Below are 16,325 nucleotides of genomic sequence, written 5' to 3' on the forward strand. Positions count from 1 at the left end.
AAAGTGTTGCTCACCTGAAACTATCAACCTCAGGACCCAGAGAACCCTGAAAACAACAGGTACTATGAAGTATTTCTAGTATAATAGCTTTCACCTGTAGCATTGTTAATGAGGTATGTTTTGCATTTTAAACTGAGAGAGTGAAAGTATCGTTGTAACTAATAATAGCTCTACTGTATTTTTGTTATGGTATAAAAGGTCTTCATTAGACTAAAACACTTTGTTTGTTTGTTTGTTTCCCATTAACAGTGGAAGTGTCAGATCAAATGTCAGTCTATTAGACACATATTTTGCATTAGCTCATTGTTGCTACTGTTCAGCAGTTGCCTTCCTATCTGCTTGTCGATGCCATGTGAGAAAAGAAAGGGAAGGAAGATCACAGGAAGAAGAGAGAACACTAATACTCAAGTCTAAATCTTGTTTCCCCAGCTTGTATAAAGTTAGCAATTTTAACACTGATATAGGGGAGATATAGGTTAGGTATAAGGAAGAAAATATTTACTGTGAGAGGGGTGAGGTGCTGGAAAGAGGTTGCCCAAAGAAGTGGCAAATGTTCCTTCCCTGGCAGTGTTCTAGGCCAGGTTGGACAGGGCTTTGGGCTACATGATCTAGTGGGAAGTGTCCCTGCCTGTGGCAGAGGGGCTGCAAGTAGATAATCTTAATGTCCTTTCCAACCCTAAAGATTCTTTTATTCTATGAAATTCTTCATTGCTGTATTATTATTTTTGAGGTCCTACATATGAAATACGGAATGTTAAAAACAATATGAAGTTTAAATCCCTATAATGGTTTGCTGTCCAAAAGTGTCCCATAAAACAAATTAATATGACTGATTCCTCCCTGATCACCTGACTTTCACAGTTGGAAGGACTTCACCTCTATCTGAAGAGGATACTTTCACTTTTTCCCTGTGTGCTGAATGAAGGTGCTCAGGTGTTGGCAGCAGGGGCTGCAAGGGTAGCTCTGTGATACACAGCCAGCTCCTGCCAGCTCCAACCAACCCACTACAGGAGCCCATTGGCCAAGATGGTGGCTTCTCAGAGAAAACATGTTTGAAAAAGTGCGGAAAATGCCAGGTGGAGAGTGGTGGAGAGAACATGAGAGAATGAGAAACAGCAGAGGAAACACCAAGGTGGGAAAAGAAGGTAGCTGGTAAGCAACCTTCCTGTCCTTTTTCATCCTAGTCTCTTCTTTTGCCAAGGCTGTTCTGAGCCTGGCCCTCCTCCAAAATTAATCCACCACATGCTGTTCTCAAGGGAAAGAGTATAAGACACAAAAACATATATAAAAATATGAAAGGGGGTAAAGAGTCCAAAAGCTATTCATTGCTCTCAGAGGGGGGCAGCAGATCCATTTCTGAAGCCAGGTGCACAAAATGTGACCAAAGGTTTAGTATGACGTTTCCTTTAACTTCATGACAAAATTACAAATGAATCAGCCAGAAGCAATCTTCAACAAGATAAAAAGAGCAACAGTGAAACACAGACTTCTGGTTGTGTACTAAGAGGCATTGACCACCCCAGCACAAGTTTCTACAAGCTAAAGCACAGATTGATATTGTCATTAGCTTTCCTGTAAAATATTGTGTTATTCTGTAGAAGATTTCTATGGTAAGATAAACTTTACCTAAGGTGTTTTGCTATTTTAGCAGATCTCATTATACCTTCTGCAGGCAAGCAAGAGATTTTGGCTAAAATCTATTCCCTTCTACATCTTCAAAGGATTGAATGTTCTACGAAGTCTGGCTGGGATGGAGTTAATATTTTTTCATAGCAGTCCATATGGTTCAGTGATGTGCATTTGTGGCTAAATCACAATGTTTTGGCTATTGCTTGACAGCCATTGCAAGACTCTCCATCTCCCATTCTTCTGCCAAAACCTAATAGGTTGGGGGTGAGCAAGAGTTTGGGAAGGGGGTATAGGAGGGACAGCTGACCCAAAATGACCAAAAGGATATTCCATGCCATTTGACCTTCACTTTCAGCAACAGAAGTTCAGAGAAAGGTAGAGGGAAGGGTAATGTTCGTGGTTATGGTGTTTGTCTTAAGTAACCATTGTACATGCTGAGGATCTGCTTCCTAGGACATGGATGGACCTCTGTCTACTGATGGGAAACAGCAAAAAACTGTCTCTGTTACACTGTTATTACTTCTATCACTGAGACTTCTCTCCTTCTTTCTACTTTCTCTATCCTATGGGAGAGGAGAATGAACCAGATGAAGGTATTTGATCACTGGTGGCTGGAGTCAACCTACCACATGTATACAGCAGATAGTAGTAGGACCAAAACCAGCTTATTTATACAGCAAGAACGTATAAAGTGAATCTTTCTTTGCTGCTTTCTAGCACCTAAGGTAAGGTCTCTAATTACTTGAAAAATTCACCTACAGCTCAACTCAGCATTTAAATTATTCTGAGCTCCTTAAATTACTCTGACCTCTCCTTTGTGAAGTCACACAAATTAGCTTGAGTAACAAAATTTGGCTATATTTTTTTTTACAGAAACTATTCAATATCTTCCCAGATAAAGAGTACAATTGTAAATCCATTGTCTAACATCACTTTTTCATAGTTTATGAATTTAACTTCAAGAATGGGAGGAAAATCATGCTAAAGTCAGTAACTCTCAAATTGTCTTGAAGTTTCAGTGGAAGAACACAGGAATTAAAATCTTAGTTTTTCAGAACCTGTAAGAATGTAGGAAGTCTGATCAGTCCTCAAGGTATAGACTTCTAAATGTTATCTTTAGTTCCTAATTAATTTCCATTTACTTTAAATTTGTCAGCATTTATGATCACTATGTATGTGATCTGTAGGTTTCTGCTGTGTCCTTCCAGGATGCCTGTTTTTCATCCTTGTTCCATAGAGAACTTAGTTTACCAGTAGTGTGTTCTGTGTTTCAGACTTAAAGAGATTAAACCCTACTGTAAATATGTGGGTCCTTACACATGATTAATAACATCATTAATAAAACACAAACCCCACAAAACCCCTTTTTCTAGGAAATTATGACTTATGTGTGTTTAAATTACTACACTCAAAACATATCTATATGCATCCTATAATGAAGCTGACATAAAGTACTTCAAAGACCATGGAGGGTGAAAGTAGAAAGGGCAAAAAGACAAATTGATTCTGTAGGCATAAAAAGTCAGGTGTATGTAATGACTAGTCAACTGAGGCAATGCTGACATTTTATGTATACAACTTCTGATGCCTTAAGCCAAATACTGGGAGGAATGAAACATCCACAATTCCAAATGGCATTTCCATTGTGAAAATGTCCATAATAAGGGATCAGGACTATTGCAGTCATTGAGATGGCAGCATTTGCTGTAACGTAGAACTGTCTCTGACTTTTACAATGTAGATAAAGAAAGATTCTAGTCTTCACTAAAAAGTCAAAGTTTTCCAATACACTACTTGCTATACTAGAGCAATATTTTCCTTGGGAAAACAAAACAAAAACAACAACAAAAAAAAACCCCACCAAACACCACAAAAAATTCAAGAACCAAACCAACAACAAAAAAACAAACCACAACAAAAATCAAAACAAACCCCAAAACAAAACAACAACAAAAATATCAAAACAAACCGCATATCTGCCTTATATATAGAATCATAGAATACTTAGGATTGGAAAGGATCTTAAGACCAGCTAAGGCGAACTAGTTCCAACCCTGCTGCCATGGGCAGGGACACCTCACACTAAAGCATGTCACACAAGGCTTCATCCAACCTAGTCTTGAAAACCGCCAAGGATGGAGCATTCACAACTTCTATGGGCAACCCATTCCAGTGCCTCTCCACCCTGGCAGCAAAGAACTTCTTCCTTATATCCAATCTAAACTTCCCCTAGTTAAGTCTTAACCCATTATCCCTTGTTCCGTCACTACAGCCCTTAACGAAGAGTCTCTCCCCAGTATCTCTATATCTCCCTTTCAGATACTGGAAAGCTGCTATGAGGTTTCCACGAAGCCTTCTCTTCTCCAGGCTGAACAGCCCCAACATTCTCAGCCTGTCTTCATATGGGAGGTGCTCCTGTCTCCTGATCATCCTCATGGCCTTCCTCTGGACTTGTTCTAACAGCACCATGTCCTTTTTATGTTGAGGACACCAGAACTACACAAAATACTGCAAGTGAGGTCTCACAAGAGCAGAGTAGAGGGGCAGGATCACCTCCTTTGACCTGCTGGTCATGCTCCTTTTGATGCAGCCCAGAATACGGTTGGATTTCTGGGCTGTAAGCACACACTGCTGGCTCATATTAATTTTCTCATTGACTAACACCACAAGTACTTCTCTGCAGGACTACCATGAATTTCCTTTTTGCCCAACCTGTAGCTGTACCTGAGATTGCTCCCACCCAGGTGTAGGACCTTACACTTGGCATGGTTAAACTTCATGAGTTTGGCATCAGCCCACCTTACAAGAGTGTCAAGATCCCTCTGGATGGCATTCCTGCCCTCAAGCATATCAACGGAACCACACAGCTTGGTGTCATCAGTAAACTTGCTGAGAGCGTGTGCTCAATCCCACTGTCCATGTCACTGGCAAAGATGTTGAACAATACTGGTCCCAACACCAATCCCTGAGGGACACCACTCATTACTGGTCTCCAGCTGGACCTTGAGCTGTTCACCACAACTCTTTGAGTCCGGCCATCCAGCCAGTTCTTTATCCACTGAGTGGTCCACCTATCAAATTGATGTCTCTCCAATTTAGAGACAAGATGTTGTGTGGGACAGTGTCGAATGCTTTGCACAAGTCCAGGTAGATGATGTCAGCTGCTCTACCCCTGTCCGTAGCCCCATCATAGAAGGTCACCAAATTGGTCAGGCAGGATTTGGCCTTAGTAAAGCCATGCTGGCTGTCACCAAGCACCTTGCTGTGTTTCATGTGCCTCAGTGTACCTCCCAGGAGAATGTGTTCTAGGATTTTGCCAGGCACAGAGGTGAGACTGACTGGTCTGTAATTCCCCGGGTTATCCATTTTCCCCTTTCTTGAAAATGGGGGTTATATTTCCCTTTTTCCAGCCATCGGGAGCTTTACCTGACTGCCATGATTTTTTCAAGTAGGATGAACAGTGTCTTAGCAACTTCATTTGCCAGCTTCTTCAGGACCCACAGATGTGTTTTATCAGGTCCCATGGACTTGTGCACATTCAGGTTTTTAAGATGGTCTCAAACCAGATCCTCTCCTCCAGTGGGCCCAAGGTCTTCATTTTAACAGTCCTTATATATATAAACCTTATGTATACGGTATATATATAGTAATTGTACAAACTGAAAATTCAACAATGACCACTGTACTAATGTTTTATAGGAAGATGTCAAATCCTTTTAATTTTGAAGAAGGGATGATATAATCTGTGAGTCAAAGTGAGTGCAATGAAAATTAAAGGAGGTGCTAGACAGCCAAGTATATGTTAAGTTTGGTTTGTTAAAGCAAAAAACAAAAAAAAACCCAAATAATAATAAAGTTTTAAAAGCAAACTGCAGGAAGAAATATAGACATGTCTTGCTGTTGTATAATAGCAGTAGTGACCTGCAAACTGGGTCAGGGTCTAACCAGTGTTACATCAGTAGAGAACAATTGGAGGAAAATAACATTTGGATGTTTCTGAACAAACAGCAAGCAGCTGATGAGGCGATTCAAACAACCTCATCATCAGCTCTCTGTGGACTTCACTTTGGAAACAGATCTATTGGCCCCATGTGACCTTGTCTTCTTGTTTATCTTCTGTGACAGTTTGGCTATCAAAAATGAGCCTTTACCTTGAATCTTTTTACTAAAGGCTTTTTTATCCAGATGGTGTCAAAGCACTTTATTGCATTCCAATTTTTTATTTCCTTGTCATAGTTTCTCTCTGTCTAGTCAATGGTTACGAAATGGAACTTTTTTACAAAGATTGGTTCTCAGCATGGAGCCAAAGATCTGAAGGAGACATTATGTATAACTTTCTTCAAAAGGTGAGATGCACACAAAATATTCTGAAACAGCATATTCTGCTCAGGCAGTAAAGTGTGTATTAATGTTAGTGCAGCTCTATGAAAGGAATGAACAATGACTACACTTCTTAAACAATGAAATAACTTCTATTCATCCTAGTTCACTTTAGATGTTCACATTGTTGATGGTTATATGTGAGCAAATAATCTTTATATTCAATAGGGAAAAAGCACCTAGAGCATAATTCATCTGTTCTCATCAACTGCAGTGTCCCTTCCTTTTTCAACAGCAGTTAATTCATATATTGAAGAGGCCAACCTAAAAGTTGGGTTTCACCTCTGCACAAAATACTGCACTCAAAGCTGTATGTCTTTCTGCCATCTAAGTGATAAAGAACAAAGAATAATCTCTGCTTATGCTTCCCTGCAAATAGAATTAAGTGACCAAACCTTATTTAATATCAAGGATAATGCCTTCCTCCTTTTGTTCCTCTGTAATTCAACAGCACTTTTTTGAAATGCAAGAGCTTTCAGGGTTTTAAACAAAACAGATAACAAACCAAACAAAGCCAAGCAAAAAACAAACCCAAACCTAAACCCCAACCTTTAAATTCGATAGCTCAATAACACTTCTTGTACATGTTAATAGAAAAAATATCATACCTTGGAAATATTAATTTTCCAAACATTATAAATGCTTTGAAGGAGTTAAGTGAAGCAAAGTCTGTGAGAGAGCTATCAGCTCTTCTTTTCATGTCACTTTCTGTTTACTGGCATTTGATATACTTCTCTAGTTAACTTTGGTAGTTCACAGTCCTTTACATGCAAAGAATATGCCTTCTATAAAACACCCAGTGGCCTTCACAACAGCTCTTTGTGCTATCAGATTCAAAATAAACACTGGCATACATTCTTTAAAGCATATAAAATGTCTCAGTCTATAACACATCTGTGCAAAATTGCTTTTATGTGACTACCAGCATTTAAACAAGTGAAGGAATATTTACATGGTAAGAGCCCTAAGCTGAAAGTGGAATCAGCCTGCACTGATCAGATCCATTCACCTTTAAAGTGCCAGAAATTCAGTGGCTATGTCAACAGCTTCAGCTTATTGCAAACAGAATAAAAAATATTTAGGAAGTGATTAATTATAGGAGAAGGGAGGTTCTTTTTCTTGCATATTTTTTTTGTTATTTCTCTAAGTTTTCCTGTTCCGTCTTTATAGACTGTGGATCCATAAGCATGTATTGTTGGTTTTTGAAGTTACCGATCACCAGCTAATCTGTAGGAATTGCCTATGTACACTCTGTAAGCCTGTAACAAGTGCAGTATAATCCAACTTACTGTAATTCAATGGGCTACTTTCTGTAGCCCATAACTGGGGGAGTATAAACATGAAAATACATTATAGTTTTCAAGGTCTAGAAGTGCTCTCACACAAAGAACTGTCATGGTTTACGTGATGTCTGTTAACTTGTTTACCTGCAGTATTTTGACAATGTGCCTGAATTCCAGCACTGCCTTATTCTGATTTTTTTGGAGATAACTTCCCTAATCTTTACTTGCCCACAGAAATTCCACTTAGGCTATTAGTAGACTATCATCATCAATAGCTGGTTTAGCGAGTTTCCCTTCAAAAGTTTCTATTTATTTCTGTATGTCCTTGCTGGAACTGGATCTGTGTGTTGCTTCCTACTTGTTTGTTTTCTTTGTTATTCTTTGAAGTTGCTGAGGTGTTTCCATTGTTCACTAATGCAATATGTGCATGTTGTTTCATACCTCCCATTTTCATCTATCCTTGCCAACTATAAAATTACTTTCCTTTCTTTCCACACTTACTTAGGCTGTAATTTCAAGTAATTCACTAGCATTCTTATCATTATGGAATAGAAAAATCGTCAGAAATTTGATTATTTCAATGGGTGAAAAAAAAAATGAATTTTGTAACATTATGGAGCACAGTACTTATGTTACATGTGGCATTATCTGTGCTACGTGCAAGTCTCTTCTGGTCCAAATTTGCTATATTTCCTCCCCCTAAGCATGCTATAAGCCCTTATGTTGAACAGATGAGTAAAGACATAATTAAATGAGATTTTCCACTCAAATTTGAATGGTTTGTGAAATTAATACCTCATTCACAATTCACCACTTTCCCAGTGGAGCCTGCATGCTTCTACAATTATCTAGTGTAAAGCAAGTTTGAGCAGACAAAGTATTTTAATTTGCACAGAAATGACTCACAGAAATAGTTTATTTAAATATCACAGTTCACTGGGAGAATGGTTACTTCCAGTCAGTTTAGGTAGGACTCAACTTTATAAGTCACTCAGATTGAATGAGAAGAGCATCTCTTGCCACAACTATCAACATGAAATGATGAGGTTGATACTGCTAGAGCTGTCATTACATGAAATTTTATGACAGACATACAACAGGAAAACACCTAGTTTGTGTTAAAGTCACAAAGTATACTAAAACAAGCTTTCCTTGTATCACCATTCATGAGTGTTCACATCTAAGAGGAACTGTCAGCTCCCTTGATGATGCTTCTCAACCTGACTTCTTTCTAGAGATTACTGCAGAAGTATTTCAGAAAGAAACATTACAGCAGTAGCAGAATGACAAGAAAACTGAGGCCTGACTGAAAGATACTGAAGAGGATTTTTTGAACTTCTTTCAATTGGAGAGCTGAAGGAAACATAAGACATGTCTATTATCTTGAGGTAGGAAAGGGGAGGAAGAAAATTGCTGTTCCATTGAAATATATTGTGTTAGGACAAGTAATAGATTGTTTTCTACTTAGTTGCCTGGCTCCTGTAGTTAAGAAAAAGAACCAGGATTTTCCACTGCTGAGGTCCCAAATTAAATCCATATTGGACCAAAAATCTTTTCCAGCATTTTTACCCACCATCTGAGTGCAAGCTGCTCAAGTGTCAAGTATTTTCTGGCTTGTAAGATGTTGTGAGCTGTGAGAAACTAATATTTTGTTGTGTCTCTAGAAAGGTCTAAAACCATCACTATAGTATAAATCATGCTGATGACACAGAATAGGACGAAGCTGGTCAGTATTATCAATCACTGTCAAATAAACAATCAAAAAGTTTATCTGAAAAACATAGCTATTTAATGTGGGGCTTTTTCCTACTTCAGAAAAATAAGCAGGTTATGTGATTTGGGGAAGCTTTCCAAAAGCCTGTCAATGATTTTTAGCTCCAGATTGCCACTGAAATAAAAAGCTGGGTATTTGACTTCCCCTGCGCCACTGAAAATTTCCTCTAATGTGTCTCATGTATTTCTTTGTGCTTCATTTTTAATCCAACGAGAAATGTATAACTCACTCTCAGATACTCCCTTTTGTTTGTACAAGAATAGAGGTGGGAGAATATTGTAAGGCATTTACAAGAATAATAATTCCTGTTCTTAAGTGGGTTCACTTCAACTGTTTCCATGCCTACTTTGTGCTTGCTTCTTGTCAATATGACAGTGATCAAGCTTTACTAGTGATAAAATTCATGAAAGGTACCTTCAGCTTGAATGCTCATTTGGCAAAAGCAAAATCTGATTTGCATAACTAATCAGTGGTCTGAATTTCAAATACATAAGTCAATATTGCACTTCAGAACTGTACCACAGCATGAAATTTAATATTCTTGCACAATGAACATTACTTATTTGGTGTGGAAACTAAGCCAACTCATTGGCTGTAGACAAAAATTAAATCGAGGTCAAGCAGAGACAGTATTTTGAAAGTTATAATCTAGATGCCAAAAGATATTTGGTTATATAAGGACAAAGATTTGGTTTATGGTTTACATTATCAGTTTAAGTGATTACTTCCATTGTTTTCACAGGAGGTTTACACATCAGAACAATTTACAAATTAGAAAAATTCTACTGAACTACTATCTTCATCTTTAAGCACTAAAGATGTCATTAATCTAATAATAATTTATAGTCAATGGAGGGATGGGCATCATCAAGGGGGAATTTACACTGTCTTTTTAAGGCATTTGGGTTACATGCAATAAATCCTGTTTGTGCTGCAATGACTGTATGTTGTGAGTGGCCTAGACCAGACGTCTCAAGGCAAAAGTTAAATTTTACAAACTGCATTGAGATTGTGTGGCAAGGTCTTGGCAGAAGGGGAGACTTTACAGGGGCTTCTGTGAGAAGCTGCCAGAAGGTTCCGCCATGTCTGACATAGCTGATGCCAGCCATCTCCAGGAAGAACTTGCTGCTGGCCAAGGCTGAGGCCATCCGTGACAGTGGTAGCACATACTGGGATAATGCATTTAAGAAGGGGGAAAAAAATTACTGCACAGGAGCAATTGCAGTTGGAGAGAGGAGGGAAAATATGTGAGAGCAACAGATCTGCAAACACAAAAGTCAGTGCAGAAGAAGGGAGAGGGTGCTCCAGGCACAGTAGCTAAGATTCCTCTGCAGCCCCTGGTGCAGACCATGGTGAGGAATGATTCCCTTGCAGCCCAATGAGGTCCATGATGTAGCAGATATCCACCTGCAGCCCAGGAATGAATCCACGCCAGAGGAGGATGATGACTGAAGACTGTGACCCTGTAGGGGAGCAGGTTTGCTGCAGGACTTGTGACACCACGCGGGACCCACACAGGAGTCTGTGACTTTGCATGTTCCTGAAGGACTGCACCACGTGCAAATGACCCATGCTACAGTAGCTCATGAAGAACTGCAACATGTAGGAAGGATTCACACTGGAAAAGTTTACGGAGGACTGTCTCGCGTGGAAGAGATCCTACACTGGAGCAGGGGAAGAGTGTGATGAATACTTCCCTTGATAAGGAAAGAGCAGCAGAGATAACATGTGATGAACTGACCAAAACACCCACACCCCATTCATCTGCATTACTGGTAGGAATTCAAAAGTAAATTTCAGCCACGGAAGAAGGTAGGGGTGAGAGAAAGGTTGTTTAAGATTTGGTTTTATTTCTCATTATTCTGCTCTGATTTGATTGCTAGTAAATTAAACACATTCAGGTCTTTCTTTTTTGCCCATGAAAGTAATTGGTGAGTGATCTCTCCCTGTCCTTATCTCAAACCATAAGCCTTTCGTTATATTTTAATTATATTTTCTCTCCCCTGTCCAGCTGAGGAGGGGAGTGACAAAACGGCTTTGGTAGGCTCCTGGAATCCAGCTAGGGTCAAATATCACACAAACACTCATACATTGTCATCAGATCATAAGATGAAGTGGCGCGAATTTACACAAAACTTTATAGCTCTACTAGTTACAGGATGAAAATGTAAACATATAGAATCATAGAATAATTAGGGTTGGAAAGGACCTCAAGAACATCTAGTTCCAACCCCCCTGCCATGGGCAAGGTCACCTCACACAAAAGCATGTCACTTCCAGGCTTTGTCCAACCTGGCCTTGAACACCACCAGGGATGGAACATTCACAACTTCCATGAGCAACCCATTCCAGTGACTGATCATCCTTACAGTAAACAACATCCTCTTTATATCCAATCTAAACTTCCCCTGGTTAAGTCTTAACCCATTACCCCTCTCATTACAGTCCCTAATGAATAGTCCCTCCCCAGCATCCCTACAGGCCCCCTTCAGATACTGGAATGCTGCTATGAGGTCTCCACACAGCCTTCTCTTCTTCAGGCTGAATAGCTCCAACTTTCTCAGCCTGTCTCCTTATGGGAGGTGTTCCAGCCCCCTGATCATCTTCGTGGCACTCCACTGGACAAATTAGACCATGATTATTTCAGTGAACTGGACAAATGAAAAAGGAAGACCAAGGTAGGCTGAGTTGAAACAAGTATGGGAAATCAGAAGGAAAAATGTGCAAAGGGAATAGTTAGGATTGGAAAGAACCTCAAGATCATCTAGTTCCAATCCCCCTGCCATGGGCAGGGACACCTCACACTAAACAATATCAGCCAGGCTTCATCCAACCTGGTCTTGAACACTGCCAGGGATGGAGCATTCACTACCTCCCTGAGCAACACATTCCAGTACCTCACCACCCTAACAGTAAAGAATTTCTTCTTTATATACGGTCTAAACCTCCACTGTTTAAGTTTCAACCCATTACCCCTTATCCTATAACTACAGTCCCTAATGAATAGTCCCTCCCCAGCATCCCTGTACGCCCCCTTCAGATACTGGAAGGCTGCTATGAGGTTTCCACACAGCCTTCTCTTCTCGAGGCTGAACAGCCCCAACATTCTCAGCCTGTCTTCATATGGGAGGTGCTCCAGTCCCCTGATCATCCTTGTGGCCCTCCTCTGGGCTTGTTCTAACAGTACCATGTCCTTTTTCTGTTGAGGGCACCAGAACTGCACACAATAGTGCAAGTGAGGTCTCACGAGAGCAGAGTGGAGGGGCAGGATCACCTCCTTTGACCTGCTGGTCACGCTCCTTTTGGTGCAGCTCAGGATATGGCTGGCTTTCTGGGCTGCAAGCTCACACTGCCAGCTCATGCTCATTTTCTCATCAACCAACACGGCCAGGTCCTTCTCTGCAGGGCTTCTCTGAATCTCTTCTCTGCCCAACCTGTAGCTGTGCCTGGGATTGCTCCCACCCAGGTGTAAGACCTTGCACTTGGCATGGTTAAACTTCATGAGTTTGGTATCAGCCCACCTCACAAGCATGTCAAATTCCCTCTGAATGGCATTCCTGCCCTCCAGAGTATCAACCAAACCGCATCCAAAACACACAGCTTGGTGTCATCAGCAAACTTGCTGAGGCCGTGCTCAATCCCACTGTCCATGTCACCGGCAAAGATGTTGAACAATACTGGTCCCAACACTGATCCCTGAGGGACACCACTCGTTACTGGTCTCCAGCTGGACCTTGAGCTGTTGATCACAACTCTTTGAATCCAGCCATCCAGCCAGTTCTTTATCCACTGAGTGGTACATCTATCAAATTGATGTCTCTCCAATTTAGAGAAAAGGTTGTCATGCGGGATGTGTTGAAAGCTTTGCACAAGTCCAGGTAGATGACATCAACTGCTCTACCCCTGTCCATCAGTTCCATAGCCCCATCTTAGAAGGCCACCAAATTGGTCAAGCAGGATTTGGCCTTAGTGAAGCCATGCTGGCTGTCACCAAGCACCTTGTTGTTTCTCATGTGCCTTAGCGTGCCTTCCAAGAGAATCTGCTCCTAGATATTGGCAGGCACAGAGGTGAGACTGACTGGTCTGTAATTCCCCGGGTCATCCATTTTCCCCTTTCTTGAAAATGGGGGCTATATTTCCCTTTCTCCAGTCGTCAGGAACTTCACCTGACTGCCATGATTTTTCAAATATGATGGCCAGTGGCTTAGCAACTTCATTTGGCATCTCATTTAGGACCTACAGATGGATTTCATCAGGTCCCATGGACTTGTGCACATTCAGGTTCTTAAGATGGCCTCCAACCAGGTTCTCTCCTACAGTGGGCCCAAGGTCTTCATTCTCACAGTCCCTGCATCTTCTTTCCAAGACTTGGGTGGTGTGGTTAGAGCCTTTGCCAATGAAGACTGAGGCAAACAAGTCATTAAGAACCTCAGTTTTCTCCAAATCCAGGGTAGCCAGTTGTTTTAACAGTGAAAATTCATGATGTTTTAATGAGCTAAACCCAAGCAGTAGTTTTAGCAGAAGAAACTGTAAAGCATGTTTTCTATTTTTACATGAAGACTGAAATTGTGTAAATGCCGGTATCTGTGTATATCCTCATGCTGTGTCACTTTTTGTAGCAAGATCAGTATTCAAAATCTTCACTTTCCCGTGTTTGCTTGCTCCTTTCACTTAAGTTATCATTGCAGTTTTTTGGTTGAAATTACCTGGAAATTTCTGGACTGGGACAAATTGGGTAATAATTCAAGACAACCATCCTTATGTAACTAAAAAGCAAGATGACCCTTTATGCTATTTCTGTGTATCCTGCATTGTTTCTCCTGAAGAAACATTGAAGAAAATCAGATTAAAATTTAATCCTTCTGTGTAATCACCATCTGGATCGTGCAAGTGCTGGCAAAGGTCCCGAACAAAATGTCATAACCTAGAATGCTCAGGGTGAAAACTTGGCTACACTGAAATCAACAGTAAAGTTTGTATTGATTTCTATGGTCTGAGGAAAAAATTGCAATTCCAAGCATAAATCATGAACGACATGTAATTAAAAAAAATTATTGTGTAAACTGACCAAGGGATATATGCAGATTTTTTTTATCTTTACACATTACCTATAGCTGTTATATGTCCTCCCATGACCTCGAGTTTAAGCTCCTGAACAGTTCTAATTGTTCAGAGCAGACTTACTTTAGAAATGGCTTGTACAGCTGTCATATTCTCCTAAAAGGCAGATTTAAAGCCTATACTGTATTTATTATGCTAATTCACTTTGAAATACATGCTGAAGTTGCCTCATGCCTTTCAAACTCTGTTTGCATAGTAAGTTTAGCATCAGTTGTGGTGCTCCACAAACATTATCCCTGAAACAGTTTTAACAGTACCCTAAAGAAGTGTGTAGTATGCACGCTGTGAAATACGCATGCAGTGGGAGAAAGGGGAAAAAAATAAGTACTTCTTTTTTTTTGCTCTACATGTTAGCATTTCTGGATTTGGGTTTCTTTATTTAATATCTTTCATTGTTGTAATCATGCATTTAGAAGCAAAAGCGCATAGCAATTGTGCTGCTAATGTCATTCCATAAAAAGGATAGCTTTTATGAGAATTAACCTTTTCCAGACTTAAACATTAGAATGTATTTTTGTTGTTGCCAAACAGGCTATTTTCTTCCAAAAAAAAATACCCCCCATCATGCACCACCAGTGACACAAAAAAAGCCAAATAGGTGTTTAATTAAGTATTCTTATCTTTGTAAACCACCATGTAACAGATTTTTTAGGACCAGCGGGTCCTAAAAATTTAGAGTTTTTAATAGCTGTTATGGTAAAAAGTTATAGTCAGCTTGCAAAAGGAATATGCCTCCCCAGCGTATGCAAACTGCTATTACAGTTATTTTTCTGGCAGAAAAAATAAACCAAAACCCTATCATAAAATGAAGTTCAGGTTTCCTATACATTCACTGTCTAAGAGTGAAAATAATGGTGGAATACAACAATTATCCCTCCAACCAATCATTGCAAGCCATATAGTTTTAAAGTTAAATTTAAACAAAATATAGATGTACTTAAGTATACATATGAACAATTAGGGAAGACAAATAACACTGATATTGTTCTACAGTGGCATTTCTGTTTATAGCACATTAGTTTGTTGTCCCAGGTTATATTAAAGGGATTAAAAAAAATTTGCATTTCTTTCACTTTTTTTCCCCTAAATGAGTCATTAAAAGGTGTGTTTGAAGCTGTTTTGTTGCCTTAAACACATTTCAATATGAATTTAATAGATAGTTTGCATACATAAGGGTTCACAAAAACTGCTCTGTTGGTCTGATTTGTGATCTTTATTGAGTCATTTCTTTGCTTTACTCCAGATGTCTTCTTTAAAATTCTAGGGGATGCACTGTGTTAATGAAGACTAATACAGTTTTTCTAGTCCCCGGGTTCCACTGTTTGCACAGTGTCTCTTGAGTAGCAAGAAGATCAACGGATATTATGAGACAATTAATGAGTAATTGGAAAAAGGAAAACCCTTTATAAGTTATTTTATTTATGCCTTTTTACAAAACATCCATGCATATTTCAAATACCTATAAAAATCTATACCCTTTATACAGGTGGTGAAAGTATTTGAATAAAAAGTAAACAATATTAAAATCAAAAAATAAAGATGAGAAATGTCAGACAGGAACTGCAAACCAAAAATATTCAGAAAACAAAAAAGCAAATGTGAAAATAGTTGTCCTACAGTCATCACTTAGTATTTATATCTGCATTAGTGATCCATAAGATACTTAGGCATGTGTGTTTTCAGGTCAGTTTTTGTCTCATTCTCTATCTATCTCCTAAACTGAAACCAAGACAAAAACTACACCCTTTAACTTGAATAGCTAATGGTGTTCTAAGCTGTCATACATGACAATATAGACTAGGTATTTCTTTTAATTACTATGGAAATGATCACACAATACAGGTGAAGGCAGCAATTCTGAGTTGAGACTGTTCATATTTAGTGTCTCTATTATTTTATATTAGGGAAAGTGAAAAGAAAAGGAGCTGTGTTTAGCCGATGTTTTCACCTCTGACAATATAGCAATTAAAGTATATTCTGAAAAATATTATTTCAACCATCAAGAAAGTTCATCACAATGACGAATTATATGACATTTATACATTGAACTATGGTTTGAAATCCTGATATGCTTGCACTGTAAAAAAGATGATGTGAAGGAAAAAAATATTTCATCTGAGACTCTGAAAATACATAGG

The sequence above is a fragment of the Melopsittacus undulatus genome, chromosome 2 (assembly GCF_012275295.1).
Source record: "Melopsittacus undulatus isolate bMelUnd1 chromosome 2, bMelUnd1.mat.Z, whole genome shotgun sequence".
In the NCBI taxonomy this organism is placed as follows: Eukaryota; Metazoa; Chordata; class Aves; order Psittaciformes; family Psittaculidae; genus Melopsittacus; species Melopsittacus undulatus.